We start from the raw sequence: 14,858 nt of genomic DNA on the forward strand, positions 1-14,858 counted from the left end.
TATACTAACTTCTCCATATATGTAGAAATGTTTGACTTTTACCCAGGGTTGTAGCTGAACTCTACTTACTCATATACTTTTAAAGACATACTCCTGAGATGCTTACAATTTTTTACCCAATACATTGGAAGTCTTTTCTCTCTGTTACTACCATCTTCCTCTTTTGTCCAAGTCGGCCTCCAGCATACTGGTATAATTCAGGACTTTCAAACCTTAGTGTACATAAGAATCACCAGGAGGGCTTGTTAAACAGATTGTTGGGCCTCATCCCCCAGCGTTTCTGACTCAGTAAATCTGGGGTGGGGGCCCAAGAATTTGCATTTTTTAAAACTTCCCAGGTGAATCTGATGCTTCTGGTTCAGGAACCTCACTTTGAGTATCACTGGTATGTGATATGGCTGATTAAATGGTCTTTGGTATGTTTTTTTAAAAATATGTGTTATAATTGAACAATATTTTATTTTTATTTATTTATTTTTTGGTTGCCTCCCACACACACCCTGACCAAGGATGGAACTTGCAACCTGGGTATGTGCCCTGACCTGAAATCAAATTTCTACCTTTTGGTGTATGAGACAATCCTCCAACTGAGGCACACTGGCCAGGATGGTCTTTGGTATGTTCATATGATATTGGTAAAATAATAAACTAGATATGAATTCCTACTTACTTTATGAGTTTTATTTAAAGCATATGAAGGAAAAAAGTATAAAGATGAAAATAAAATCTGAAGAACATAAGTCATTGAAGTCATTCCACATTCCACACAAAATACATTCCATAGCCAACAAAACTTTAAAAACTACTACACATTATTGACCCATTCAAGAAGTTAAAGTGTACATCAGTTTGTGAAAAGATATAAACAGTTTTGTTAATAAAACTACTTCTCAAATTATATTCAACCAATAATTTATTAAACTCATTTGGTCACAAAACTCATTTCTTTCTATGTAGAATACACTGTGAACTGGTGTTATTCAGGACACACTTTGAGAAAAGCTATTCAAAATAATATTTTTTACAGGAAAGGTCAGGCATCCCTGGGGATCTGCCACAATCATTGAGAATAGGTGCCTGTTCAATTACATTAAAATAATACCCAGGAGTTATTTACTCTTCCCACACTCTAGGTCTGGTTTCCTCTAGTATGGCTCTTAGAACATTGGATTTATTTCTGAGCAAAATTATGCCACAGGTAAAATTTACATAATGACAGACACAAAAACCAAGGTAGGGGATACCAAAGATCTTTCTAGGGATCACCTAACTCTATTCTAAGTGTGTGTAGTATCAGACACCTGATAATCTGATATAAAATTGTTGTTTTTTTGTTAATCATCGCCCGAGGATATTTTTCCGGTGATTTAGAGAGGGAATGGAAGGGAGAGGGAGTTACAAAGAGATAAACATCAATGTGAGAGGGACACATTGATTGGTTGCCTCCTGCACACACTCAGACTGGGGATGGAACCTGCAACCGAGGTACATGCCCTTGACCTAAGTCGAACCTGGGACACTTAGTCCACGGGTCAACGCTCTATCCACTGAGCAAAACCAGCTAGGGCCTGATATAAACTTTTGACTTGAATTGATGTCAGACTAAACTGTTTTAAACTTTGCCATTTATTTATTTTAAAAAATCGAGGCAGTATTTTTTCATATCTGATATTTTGAAACATTGCCCAGTCTAAAGTTTCCCAACAACAGTTAAGCAAGCTCAACTTTAAATTCTGTCAGAAGACTGGAATGGAGTTCTGCTGGACCAAATAACTGGGACCTGGTTAGTAAAACATAGGTGCTTTTATACAATCATCTCACCAACACAGGTTCCATCATTCCCTCTGAGCAACGCTTGTTGAACCTTTCTGTATGAACATGCTCCTCGCTTACCATAGAGAAGGCAGAAGTAGAAAAACTTGAGTAATCAGTTTATCCTTTGCCATTATACCATTAGCCTCAAGGAGTGGAACAGGACTAGAGATATATTTGAGCATCATCCCATAAAACAAGAGGTGGAGTATAGGGTTAGATATACACATAAAAACTCCACTGCTCAAAAACAAAAACAAAAAAAAAAACACACACACAAGTAAACAAACGAATAAAAAAAAACTCCGCTGCTGATGTTGATTAAATTCATTTGCTCTTAAATTTATAATTACTTATATTGTTTAATATTCTAAGACAATTCTGTACATCATCTTTGATAAATTAATTACTGATCTGTTTACCTTAATGATACCTTGATGGTTTTAGGTAAGTAAGCTTTTCAAAAACCAGGTCTATAGCCTCAAGGGACATTCATATTTGCTTTTCAAAGTCTACTATTTCACAAAAATCATGTCACACCATCTGTAAATAATATAAAGATATTATATCTGGATTGTGCATTACAGTTAGCAAGAATTTTCACATTTGATCCTATAAACAATTTTATGAGGTTGGTAAAATCAAGACTTTTTCAGATGGCCATAAAAATTTTAGTCAAAATGTAAATCACTGTGTGTTTTTTATTACCAATATGTATACAGCAGACATTCCTGATCCTTATTGCATCCCTTAATCCAACCACCAACAAGGAAAGTTTCATATTCTGCTTTATTTATGTCTTTAGTTATTTGACTGTTTTATTATTTTTTTCAATTACAGTTTTCATTCAATATTATTTGGATTAGTTTCATTTACAACATAGTGGTTAAAAAAGGCTGTAGTAAGCAAAACACCATGGCACTTGCATAAAAGGGGACAGAGTAGAGAGTCCAGAAATAAACCCACACCTTTATAGTAAATTAATATTTGACAAAAGAGGCAAGAGCATACAATGGAGTCAACTCAGTCTAATCAATAAATGGTGATGGGAAAATTGGACAGATACAAGCAAAAAAATGAAACTAGACCACCTTCTTACACCATACACAAGAAAAACTTAAAATGGATTAAAGACAAATATTAGACTTGAAACAATAAAACTCCTAAAAGAAAACATAGGTAGTAAAATCTCAAATATTTCTCTTAGTCATATTTTTACTGATGTATCTCCTTGGGCAAGGGAAACAAAAGAAAAAATAAACAAATGGGACTACATCAACAAAATATTTTTACACAGCAAAGAAATCTATCAACAAAATAAAAAGACAACTCAATAAATGGGCAACAGGTTTGTCAATCATACATTTGAAAAGGGGTTAATATCCAAAATTTATAAAGAACTCTTACAACTCAACACCAAAAAAGCAATCTAGTAAAAATATGGGCAGAGGACCTGAATAGACATTTCTCCAAAAAGGACTTACAAATGGCTAATAGATATATGAAAAAATGCAAATTTAAAACCACAATGAGATCTCGCCTTACACCTGTCAGAATGCCTATCATCAATAAATCAACAAACAACCAGTGCTGGTGAGGATGTGGAGAACAGGGAACCCTCATGCACTATTGATGGGAGCGCAGATTGGTGTGGCCATTGTGGAAATGGTTATTTGAATTTTTAACAAATGAATTATGTTACCATCAGAAACAATAAAGATTTTAAAAATCTATTAGAACTGAATTAGCTTCTCAAGAGATATCACTTCTAAGGGGAAATAAAAATCATCATCATTAATAAGTTTTTTCAGTACTGAGCACAAAATATCTATATTACTGAGTGAAATAAAGTAAGTGTCAGAAATGTTATTAAGGATTCTCTGAACAAATCTGGAGCTAAGAATAAGGATTCAACTCTTACTATCCCATTCACCAATATTGGAGAGGTAACATTGTGAAGTTGGCAGAATGCACACTGTCAATCCATTGTTGTTTGTTTAAAGTAGAAAACAGGGGAAGTGCCATTATAAAATAGTCAAATTTATTTATTCATAAAATAGGAGAGCATTAGCATAATCTGTATAAAGGAGAAATAAAACAATTGGAGATGAAGATCATTGAAGGCACACATGTATTCTCAGAGAAGAAGCAGAAACTTTGGTGAGAATGATTGATAAAACTCTCTGAGGTTAGTAAGGTTGTCAACGCATGCTTCACAGTTACATGTGCTTTGACTTGCAGTTAATGCCTAATCTCATTTCTTATATACTTTATGAGCTCCTCTCTCTCTCTCTCTCTCTCTCTCTCTCTCTCTCTCTCTCTCTCTCTCTATCTCTCTCTCTCTCTCTCTCTCTCCCCACCCCAGCAATTGGGAATAGTGATGGATCAAGTTCAAGGATTAGAAGAGGATGTCAGTTTCACACAGTTTTTGCCCAACTGCATCTAAGTGGCTGCCTTCAAAATACCATATAGCAACGAAATATGGAGGGAAGGTGTGGTCACCTTTTAATGGATAAAGAAATTTTTAATCTTCATTAAGTCTCTTTATTTACTAGGTCACCTCTTGGTTGCAGAATGTGTATGTGTTCGTATGTTGGTGTGTGTTTTAAATTCAGATTTCAACAATCAGAGCTAACTGGATGACCTCATGTAACATTTATACCCTGGTCACACATAAAACTTATTCAAAATGCTACTGCTAATGATATTCACAATTTATTGATCTAATATTTTGCCAGGCTGCTTGGCATCAAATGTGTTTCTAATTACGTTTTCATTAATTACTGAGGAACAACATTAAAATAAAGATTACATTTGGAATCTCAGCACATGACACACAAATTTAAATGGAAATATATAATAAATGATTTAAAAGAGTTTTTAAGGTTGATTTTCAGCATTTTTGACACTTCTGCACATAAAATATCCAAAGATTCCTTTTAAAGTCACTTATGAGCTAGCATTTCAAAAGTGTTTTTTTTTTTTTTTTAGTTTTTCCATTTAGAAGACTTATGAGATGACGAGAAATAAGCTACAATAAAAACAATTAAAAAGTCAAACACTTGGAAGTTGAATAATATGCTCATAAACAATTATTGATTGGGTTACAAAAGAGATCAAAGAAGAAATTAAAAACATCCTGGAAATGAATGACAATGAAAACACAAGAATCCAAAATCTATAGGACACAGTGAAAGCAGTGCTGAGAGGGAAGTTCATAGCTGTGCAGCCTACCTCAAAAAACAAAACAAAAAAATGGTAATAAACTAGCTACTTCTACAACTTAAACAATTAGAAAGAGAGCAACAAGAAAAGCCTAGAGTGAGCAGAAGGAAGGAGATAATAAAGATCAGAACAGAAATAAATGACATAGAGACCAAAAAAAAAAAAAAACAAACAAACAAAACCAAAAACAATACAAAAGATCAATGAAAGCAAGAGCTGGTTCTATGAAAGGATAAACAAGATTGATGAACCTCTAGCCAGGCTCACCAAGAAGCAAAGAGAGGAGACAAATAAACAAAATTAGAAATAAAAGAGGCGAAATAACAAGACCCTACAGAGAGAAACCAAGATGGCGGCATAGGTAAACACCTGAACTGCTGCCTCACACAACAATTTCAAAACTTCAACTAAAAGACAAAACGGACATAATCCAGAACTACAGGAAGGCTGGCTGAGTGGAAATTCTACAACTGGAAGAAAAGAGAAAAGCACACTGAGACTCAGAGGAGCTGCGGAAGTGCAGAGAGGGCTGGCAACTGAGTACTCAACTGTCTTTTTTAAGCGGGAGGGAGACAAAAGCTCCCTACTGCTCTGACCTCCAGTTCCAGCTGAGACTCTGGGGACCCAGGCTCATATGAGGAGAAACTGGACTGGCTGGCAGTGGGCAAAACTCAAGGGTGGCTTTCTCTCAGAGGTGCTTGCAGCGATTACCAAGGGACACTGAGACCGGGGGGCCCCTAAGGGCAGGACAGACGGGAAGCCATTGCTGTTTGCTCTGCCCTGAGACTCTGCCCCATCCAAGCTGAGCACAGAGGCTTTTGCATATGAATGGCCTGGTCCTTTGAATTCTAAACTTACCTAACAAACTGCAGCTGAGTCAGTGAGACCAAGAACACCCCAAAGAAGGACCAAGGCCCCACGGCAGCTTGCATTACTTCACAGCTGGGCCTCATCTGGGCACCTCCAAACCCCAAACAAAGAAGAGGAATCTGCAGATCTCTCCGTAGCTCCTGCTGGGTGGCCTCAGGCAGAGGCTAAATTAGCACCTCCTTGGAGATCCAAGAGCCAGTGTACCCAGGGGTCAGAGTAGGACCATCCAGATTACAACTCCTCAGATCCATAAAGGACAGACTCAGGGGGCAGACTCAGTGAGCACCAAAGCCCCACTGAAGCAAGTCTTGCCTCATACGGGTATCTCGAGCACAAAAGTTCTCTCATCCTAGACACAACTGATTCTCACAGCCAATTGGCCTGGAGGCCAATTACTCCCAGTGATACCAACAACAATCATGGCTTGACTACAATAAGACTGTGCACACAGCCCACAAAAGGGTGTACCAAGAGTGTCCACCTCAGGTAACTGGGGAGGCTGAGCCACTGGGCCCTATAGTACACCTAGCACACAAAGCCACTCTATCAACTCAGGGAAGCAACCAAAATGCAGAGACAAAGAAACAGGTCACAAATGAAAGAAATGGAGGAAAGCAAATGACTGGATATAGAGTTCAAAACCACGGTTATAAGGTTTTTCAAGAATTTTCTAGAAAAAGCCAATAAATTTAGTGAGACCCTCAAGGATATGAAAAAGGACCAACTAGAAATTAAGCATACACTGACTGAAATAAAGAATAATATACAGAGATCCAACAGCAGACTAGAGGATCACAAGAATCAAGGCAAAGATTTGAAATACAAAGAAGCAAAATACACCCAACAGGAAAAGAAAAAAGAAAAAAGAATTCAAAAATTTGAAGATAGTGTAAGGAGCCTCTGGGACAATGTCAAGCGTACCAACATCCAAATTATGGGGGTGCGAGACGAAGAGAGAGAGCAAGATACTGAAAACCTATTTGAAGAAATAATGACTGAAAACTTCCCCCACCTGGTGAAAGAAATAGACTTACAAGTCCAGGAAGTGCAGAGAACACCAAACAAAAGGAATCCAAAGAGGACCACACCAAGACACATCATAATTAAAATGCCAAGAGCAAAAGACAAAGAGAGAATATTAAAAGCAGCAAGAGAAAAACAGTTAGTTACCTACAAGGGAGCACCCAAACGAATGTCAGCTGGTTTCTCAACAGAGACTATGCAGGCCAGATGGGAGTGGCAAGAAATATTCAAAGTGATGAATAGCAAGAACCTACAACCAAGATTGCTCTACCCAGCAAAGCTATCATTCAGAATTGAAGGTCAGATAAAGAGCTTCACAGATAAGAAAAAGCTAAAGGAGTTCATCACCGCCAAACCAGTATTATATGAAATGCTGAAGGGTATTCTTTAAGAGGAAGAAGAAGAAAAAGGTAAAGATAAAAATTATGAACAACAAATACATATCTATCAACAAGTGAATCTAAAAATCAAGTGAATAAAAAATCTGATGAACAGAATAAACTGGTGAATATAATAGAATCAGGGGCATGGAAAGGGAGTGGATTGACAATTCTCAGGGGGGAAAGGGGTGTGAGTGGGTGCAGGAAGAAACTGGTCAAAAATCACACACCTATGGATGAAGACAGTGGATGGGTGTAAGGGCAGAGGGTGGGGTGGGAACTGGGTGGAGGTAGCTATAGAGGGAAAAAAGAGGAACAATTGTAATAATCTGAACAATAAAGATTTATTAAAATATAAAAAAGACCCTACAGAAATACAAAGGATTGTAAAAGAAAATACTATGAACAACTTTATTCCAACAAATTAGACAACCTGGAGGAAATGGACATATTTCTAGAAAAAATATGACCCAACACTCAATCAGGAAAAATCTAAAATTCTAAATAGGCTGATAACTACGGAGGAAATTGAAGCAGTCGTCAGAAACCATCCAGCAAACAAAAGCTTGGGGCCAGATAACTTCACATGGGAGTTTTACCAAAGATTCAAAGAACAACTAAAACCTATCCTCCTCATACTATTCCAAAAAATTTGAGAGGAAGGCACACTTCCAAGCTCCTTCTATGAAGCCAGCATTACCCTAATCCCCAAACCAGATAAAGACAACACAAAGAAAGAGAATTACAAGCCAATATCCCTCATGATCATAGATGCCAAAATCCTCAACAAAATTCTAGCAAATCAGATCCAGCATTACAATAGAAAGATCATACACCATAACCAAGTAGGATTTATCCCAGGGATGCAAGGATGGTTCAATATCCACAAATCAATAAACGTGATAATCACATAAACAAATTGAGAGATAAAAATCACATAGTCATATCAACTGATGCAGAAAAAGCATTTGACAAAATCTAACACCCTTTCTTCATAAAAACCCTCAGCAAAGTGTGAATAGAGGGATCATACCTCAACATAATAAAAGCCTTATATGACAAACCTACAGTCAACATCATACTCAATGGGCAAAAACTGAAACCATTTCACCAACGAACAGGAACAAGAAGGAATGTGCACTCTCACCACTCTTGTTCAACATAGTACTGGAAGTGCTAGCCATAGAGATTGGACAAGAAGAAGAAATAAAAGGTATCCAAATTGGAAAAGAAGAAGTAAAACTGTTTATTTTTGCAGATGACATAACACTGTACATAGAAAACCCTAAAGACTCCATCAAGAAATTAATAGAATTAATAAATGAATTCAGAAATGTAGCAGGATACAAAATTAACGCCAAGAAATCTATGGCCTTTTTTTTTTTAATATATTTTATTGATATTTCACAGAGAGGAAGGGAGAGGGATAGAGAGCTAGAAATATCAATGAGAGAGAAACATCGATCAGCTGCCTCCTGCACACCTCCCACTGGGGATGTGCCCGCAACCAAGGTACATGCCCTTGACCGGAATCGAACCCGGGACCTTTCAGTCCGCAGGCTGACGCTCTATCCACTGAGCCAAACCGGTTTTGGCTCTATGGCCTTTTTATATACCAATAGTGAACTGACAGAAAGAGAGATTTTTTAAAAAATCCCATTTACCATTGCACCAAAAAAATTAAGATACCTAGGAATAAACTTCACTAAGGGGTAAAAGACCTGTACTCAGAAAACTACAGGACATTGAAAAAAGAGATAGGGGAAGACACAAACAGATGGAAGAACATACTGTGTTTATGGATTGGTAGAATCAACATCATTAAATTGTCCATACTACCCAAAGCTATCTATAGGTTCAATGCACTCCCCATTAAAATATCAATGGCATATTTCACAGACCTAGACAGAACTCTCCAAAAATTCATCTGAATAAAAGAAGACCCCGAATAGCTGCAGCAATCCTGAGAAAGAAGAACAAAGTAGGTGGGGTCTCAATACCAGATATCAAGCTATATTACAAAGCCACTGTCCTCAAAACTGCCTGGTACTGGCACAAGAACAGATATATAGACCAATGGAATAGACCAGAGAACCCAGAAATCAACCCAAACACTATGCTCAATTAATATTTGACAAAAGAGGCAAGAGCATACAATGGAGTCAAGACAGTCTCTTCAATAAATGGTGTTGGGAAAATTGGACAGATACATGCAAAAAAAATAAACTAAACCACCAACTTATACCATACACATACACACACACACACACACACACACACACACACACACACACACACTCAAAATGGATAAAGGACTTAAACATAAGATGGGAATCCATAAAAATCTTAGAGGAACCCACAGGCAGCAAAATCTGAGACATAAGCCGAAGCAATATCTTCACTGATACAGCTCCTAGGGCAATGGAAACTAAAGAGAAAATAAACAAATGGGACTACATCAAAATAAAAAGCTTCCACCCAGCAAAAGAAACCCTCCACAAAACAACAAGAAAGCCCACTGCATGGGAGAACATATTTGCCAATGTTATCTTCGGTAACAGTTTAATTTCCAACATTTACAGGGAACTCATACAACTTAACAAAAGGAAGGTAAACATTCCAATCAAAAAATGGGCAGTGGACCTAAATAGATACTTTTCAAAATAGGGCATACAAAAGGCCAAGAGACATATGAAAACATGCTCAAAATCACTAATCAGCTGAGAGATGCAAATCAAAATGACAATGAGGTATCATATCATACCTGTCAGAATGGCTATCATCAACAAATTAACAAATGACAAGTATTGGCGAGGATGTGGCGAAAAGGAAACCCTAGTACACTACTGGTGGGAATGCTGACTGGTGCAGCCACTGTGGAGAACAGTATGGCATTTCCTCAAAAATTAAAAATGAAACTCCCATTTGACCCAGTGATCCCTAGCCTAGGAATATATTCTAAGAAACTCAAAACACCAATAAGAAAGAATAATGTGCCCCTATGTTCATAGCAGCACAATTTACAATAGCTAAGATTTGGAAACAGCCTGAATTCCCATCAGCAGATGAGTGGATTATCAAACTGTGGTACATCTACACAATGGAATACTACGCTGCAGTAAAAAAGAAGGAATTCTTACCATTTGCAACAGCATGGATGGACCTGGAGAGCATTATGCTAAACAAAATAAGTCAGTCAGAGAATGATAAATATCACATGATCTCACTCATTTGTGGAATATAATGAAGAACATAAACTGATGAACAAAAATACATCCAGAGACAGAGAAGTATTGATCAGTCCATCAAACCTGGGAAGGAAGGCAGGGAAGGGTGGGGGGATGGGGGAGAGATCAACCAAAGGACTTGTATGGTATGCATGCATATAAACATAACCAATGGACACAGGCATGGGGGGATGAGGGTATGAACTGGGAGTGGGGGGCCTTAAGGGGATAAGGACACATGTAATACCTAAATAAAGAATAAAAAATAAAATTATCTAGCAGTATAATATAGACAAGAGCTTAGACTCTAAAATGCGTTGCCCTATGTTCAAATCCCAGACCTATCATTGTCTAACTTTGGGAAGTTTCTCAGCCTCTCTGTGTCTGTGCCTCAGTTCTATAACCAGACAACCAAGGGTTCTGGGCTGCCTGTCATTACTTGAGCAAATTAAGCAGAGACAGGATTGAATCATATATGAGCATTTACTCAAATAATGCTGGTAGTATGGAAGAGTAGCAGGTTATCCACAAAAACCTGATCTGCCTCTCCCCATAAGCCAGGTGTTTATATTGGGTAGAAGGTAAAGATTACATGGGAGAGTAAGAATTACCGGCATGGTAAAGTAGGCAAGGTATTTTGGTTACAGGTTACAGGCCATGCAGGGGCAGGGGGAGTTGCAGAGGGCAGATGCCTCCGGGACCAGATTGTTTTAGCCACTGAGGTTGTCAATCTTTCCATAAGGGTAGGCAGTTCTCGGAAAAGGAGAATGGACTGCATTCCAATGTTAGCTCCCATGTCCAAGGGCATACAACTCTCAGCAAGATTAGAATGTGCTTTCTATAATCAAAACAAAACCATCACGGTTAACAGCATGATTAATATTTTTTATAATTGTAGCTAGTCCCCAATATTCTATTTCTGCGCCTAACAGTTCCTCACCTATAAAACCTCATAAAGTTGGTAGGATGACAGAAAATCCATGTAAAGCTTCTTTCACAGTACTTAGGGGTAGTAAGTGACGAGCAGTAAATCACTATCTTTTGTTCACGCAGCAGATAAAAGCTGGTGAGCCAGTTTCATGATATTCATTCCTCTCCAAAATGGTCGTGGTAAGCTAGATTCAATAGTGTATATACACACAAGAAAGTTACCTCTTTCTGAAGACATACTCAATGGGTACTCTATTGTTTAGGGATGCTGAAGTATCTTGTGACGCAAAATATGGTGGGTAAGTAGGCATTATGATTGTAATTTCAAGTACTAATGAATATAAGTGCTGGGCACATTTATTTTTTTTTATTTAAAAATATTTTTTATTATTGATAGTATTACAGATATCTCCCATTCCCCCCCCCCCTTACCTCCTCCTCTAGGTTTCTTTTGCTCCAGTCTTCACCCCCCTATTGCATTGTCCATGTGCTATGCATATAAGTATGTAAGTTCTTTGGTTTATATCTTCCTGTTCCCACATTCCCACATAGAGGTATGTCAGTCTGTTCCAAGCCTCCATGTTTCGTGTCTTATTTTGTTGGTCAATTCATTTTTTTTTCATTAGATTCTACAAATAAGTGAGATCATGTGATATTTGTCTTTCTCAGATTGGCTTATTTCACTTAGCACAATATTCTCCAGGTCTATCCAGGCTGTCCCAAAGAGTAAGAGATAGCTCTTTTTTTACAGCTGCAAAGTATTCCACTGTGTAAATGCCCTATAGTTTTGTATCCATTCATCTATTGATGGGCACTTGGGCTGTTTTCAAATCTTAGTTATTATAAATAACACTGCTATGAACATAGGGGTGCATGCATTCTTTCTAGTTGTTGCTTTGAGGGCTTTCGTATATATTCCCAGAAGTGGGATCACTGGGTAAAATGGAAATTCCATTTTTAATTTTTTGAGGAAACTCCATACTGTTTTCCATAATGGCTGCACCAATCTCCATTCCCACCAGTAGTGCACTAGTGTTCCCTTTTCTCTACATTCTTGCCAGCACTTGTTGTTTGTTGATTTTTTATGATAGCCATTCTGACAGGTGTGAGGTGATATTTCATTGTGGCTTTAATTTGCATTTCTCTGATGATTATTGACTTTCAGCATTTTTTCATGTTTCTTGGCCATTTGTATGTTCTCTTTAAAGAAATTTCTATTGAGGTCTTCTGCCTATTTTTTAATTGAATTGTTCATGCTCCCTTTGGTGAGTTGTATGACTACTTTATACATTTTGGATATTAATCCTTATCAGATGTATCATTGGCAAATATCTTCTCCCATAAAGTGGGTTCCATTTTCATTTTGATGGTGGTTTCTTTTGCTGTGCAAAAGCTTTTTATTTTGATGCAGTACCATTTGTTTATTTTCTCCTTAGTTTCCTTTGCTCTAGGACAGTGATCGGCAAACTCATTAGTCAACAGAGCGGCAAACCATGGTTCGTGAGCCGCATGTGGCTTGCGAGCCGCAGTTTGCCAACCACTGCTCTAGGAGATGTATTAGCAAAAATTCTGCTATGTGAGATATCTGAAATTTTACTGCCTATGTTTTCTTCTAAGATTTTTATGGTTTTATGGCTTACATGTAATTATTTTATCCATTTTGAATTTATTCTTGTGTATGATGTAAGTTGGTGGTCTAGTTGTATCTTTTTGAAGAGACTGTCTTTACTCCATTGTGTGTTCTTGCCTCCTTTGTCAAATATTAATTGATCATAATGGTGTGGGTCAATTTCTGGGGTCTTTGTTCTGATTCATTGGTCTATATGCCCATATATGCTCATTCTTGTGCCAGTACCAGGCTGTTTTGATTATAATGGCTTTGTAGTATAGTTTCATATTCGCTATAGTGATCCTTCCAACTTTGTTCTTCTTTCTCAAGATTGCTGCAGCTATTTGGGGTACTTTATGGTTCCATATACATTTTTGGAGTATTTGTTCTAGTTCTGTGAGGTATGCTATTGGTATTTTAACAAGGATTGTGTTGAATCTATAGATTGCTTTAGGTAGTATGGACATTTTAATGATGTTAATTCTACCAATACATGAACATGGTATACATGTCCATTTGTTTGTATCTTCATTTCTTTTTTCAAAGTCCTATAATTTTCCAAGTACAGGTCTTTTACCTCCTTCATTAAGCTTGTTCCTAAGTATCTTATTTTTTGTTGTTGTAATGGTAAATGGAATTTTATTTAGTTTCTCTTTCTCAGAGATCATTGTTGGTGTATAAAAATACCATCAACCTTGTTTATCTTTTCAAAGAACCAACTCTTGGGTTTATTGATCTTTTGTACTGTTTTATTTTTGTCTCTATGTCATTTATTTCTGCTCTGATCTTTATTATTTCCTTCCTTCTACTTCCTCTGGGTTTTTTTTTTTTGTGTGTGTGTGTGTGTGTGTGTGTGTGTTTTGTTTTTGTTTTTGCTGTTCTCTTTTCATTTAATTTAGTTGAAGGGTTAGATAGTTTATCAGTGCTTTTTCTTGCTTCGCGAGTTAGGCCTGTAATGCTATGAACTTCCCTCACAGGACTGCTTTAGCCGTGTCCCATGGATTTTGGGTGGTTGTGTGTTCATTTTCATTTGTTTCCAGGAAGTTTTTAATTTATTGCTTGATCTCATTGGTAGCCCATTAATTGCTTAATAACATGCTATTTAGCCTCCATGTATTTGAGTGTTTTTGAGTGGTTTTTTTTTATTGTAGTTGATTTATAACTTTATGCATTGTGATCTGAGAAAATGCTTGGTATTATATCAATCTTCTTGAATTTGCATAGACTTGTTTTGTGTCCCAACATGTGGTTTATCTTTGAGAATGTCCCATGTACACTTGAGAAGAATGTATATTCTGTTGCTTTGGGGTGAACTGTTCTGTAAATATAGGTTAGATCCATCTTATCTAGTGTGTCTTTTAAGGCCTCCATTTCCTTGTTGATTTTTTTTCTGGAAGATCTATCCAATGATGTCAGTGGGGCATTAAAGTCCCCTACTATGACTGTATTGCTGTCATTCTTTCCCTTAAAGTTCATCAAGAAATTTTTTATGTACTTGAGTGTTCTTATATTGGATATATACACTGAGTGGCCAGATTATTATGATCGCTGAACGCATAATAATCTGGCCACTCAGTCTATATCCTATATAATAAAAGGCTAATATGCAAATTGTTCCCTAGACCAGGAGTTCAACCAGTAGGCAGGCCGGCCAACCGCCCATGTCCCCTCCCCATGGCCAGGTTGGCTGGACCCCACCCATGCACGAATTCATGCACCGGGCCTCTAATATATATATATACACACACACTGAGTGGCCAGATTATTATGCGTTCAGAGATC

The sequence above is a fragment of the Plecotus auritus genome, assembly GCF_963455305.1.
Source record: "Plecotus auritus genome assembly, chromosome: X".
NCBI lineage: Eukaryota > Metazoa > Chordata > Mammalia > Chiroptera > Vespertilionidae > Plecotus > Plecotus auritus.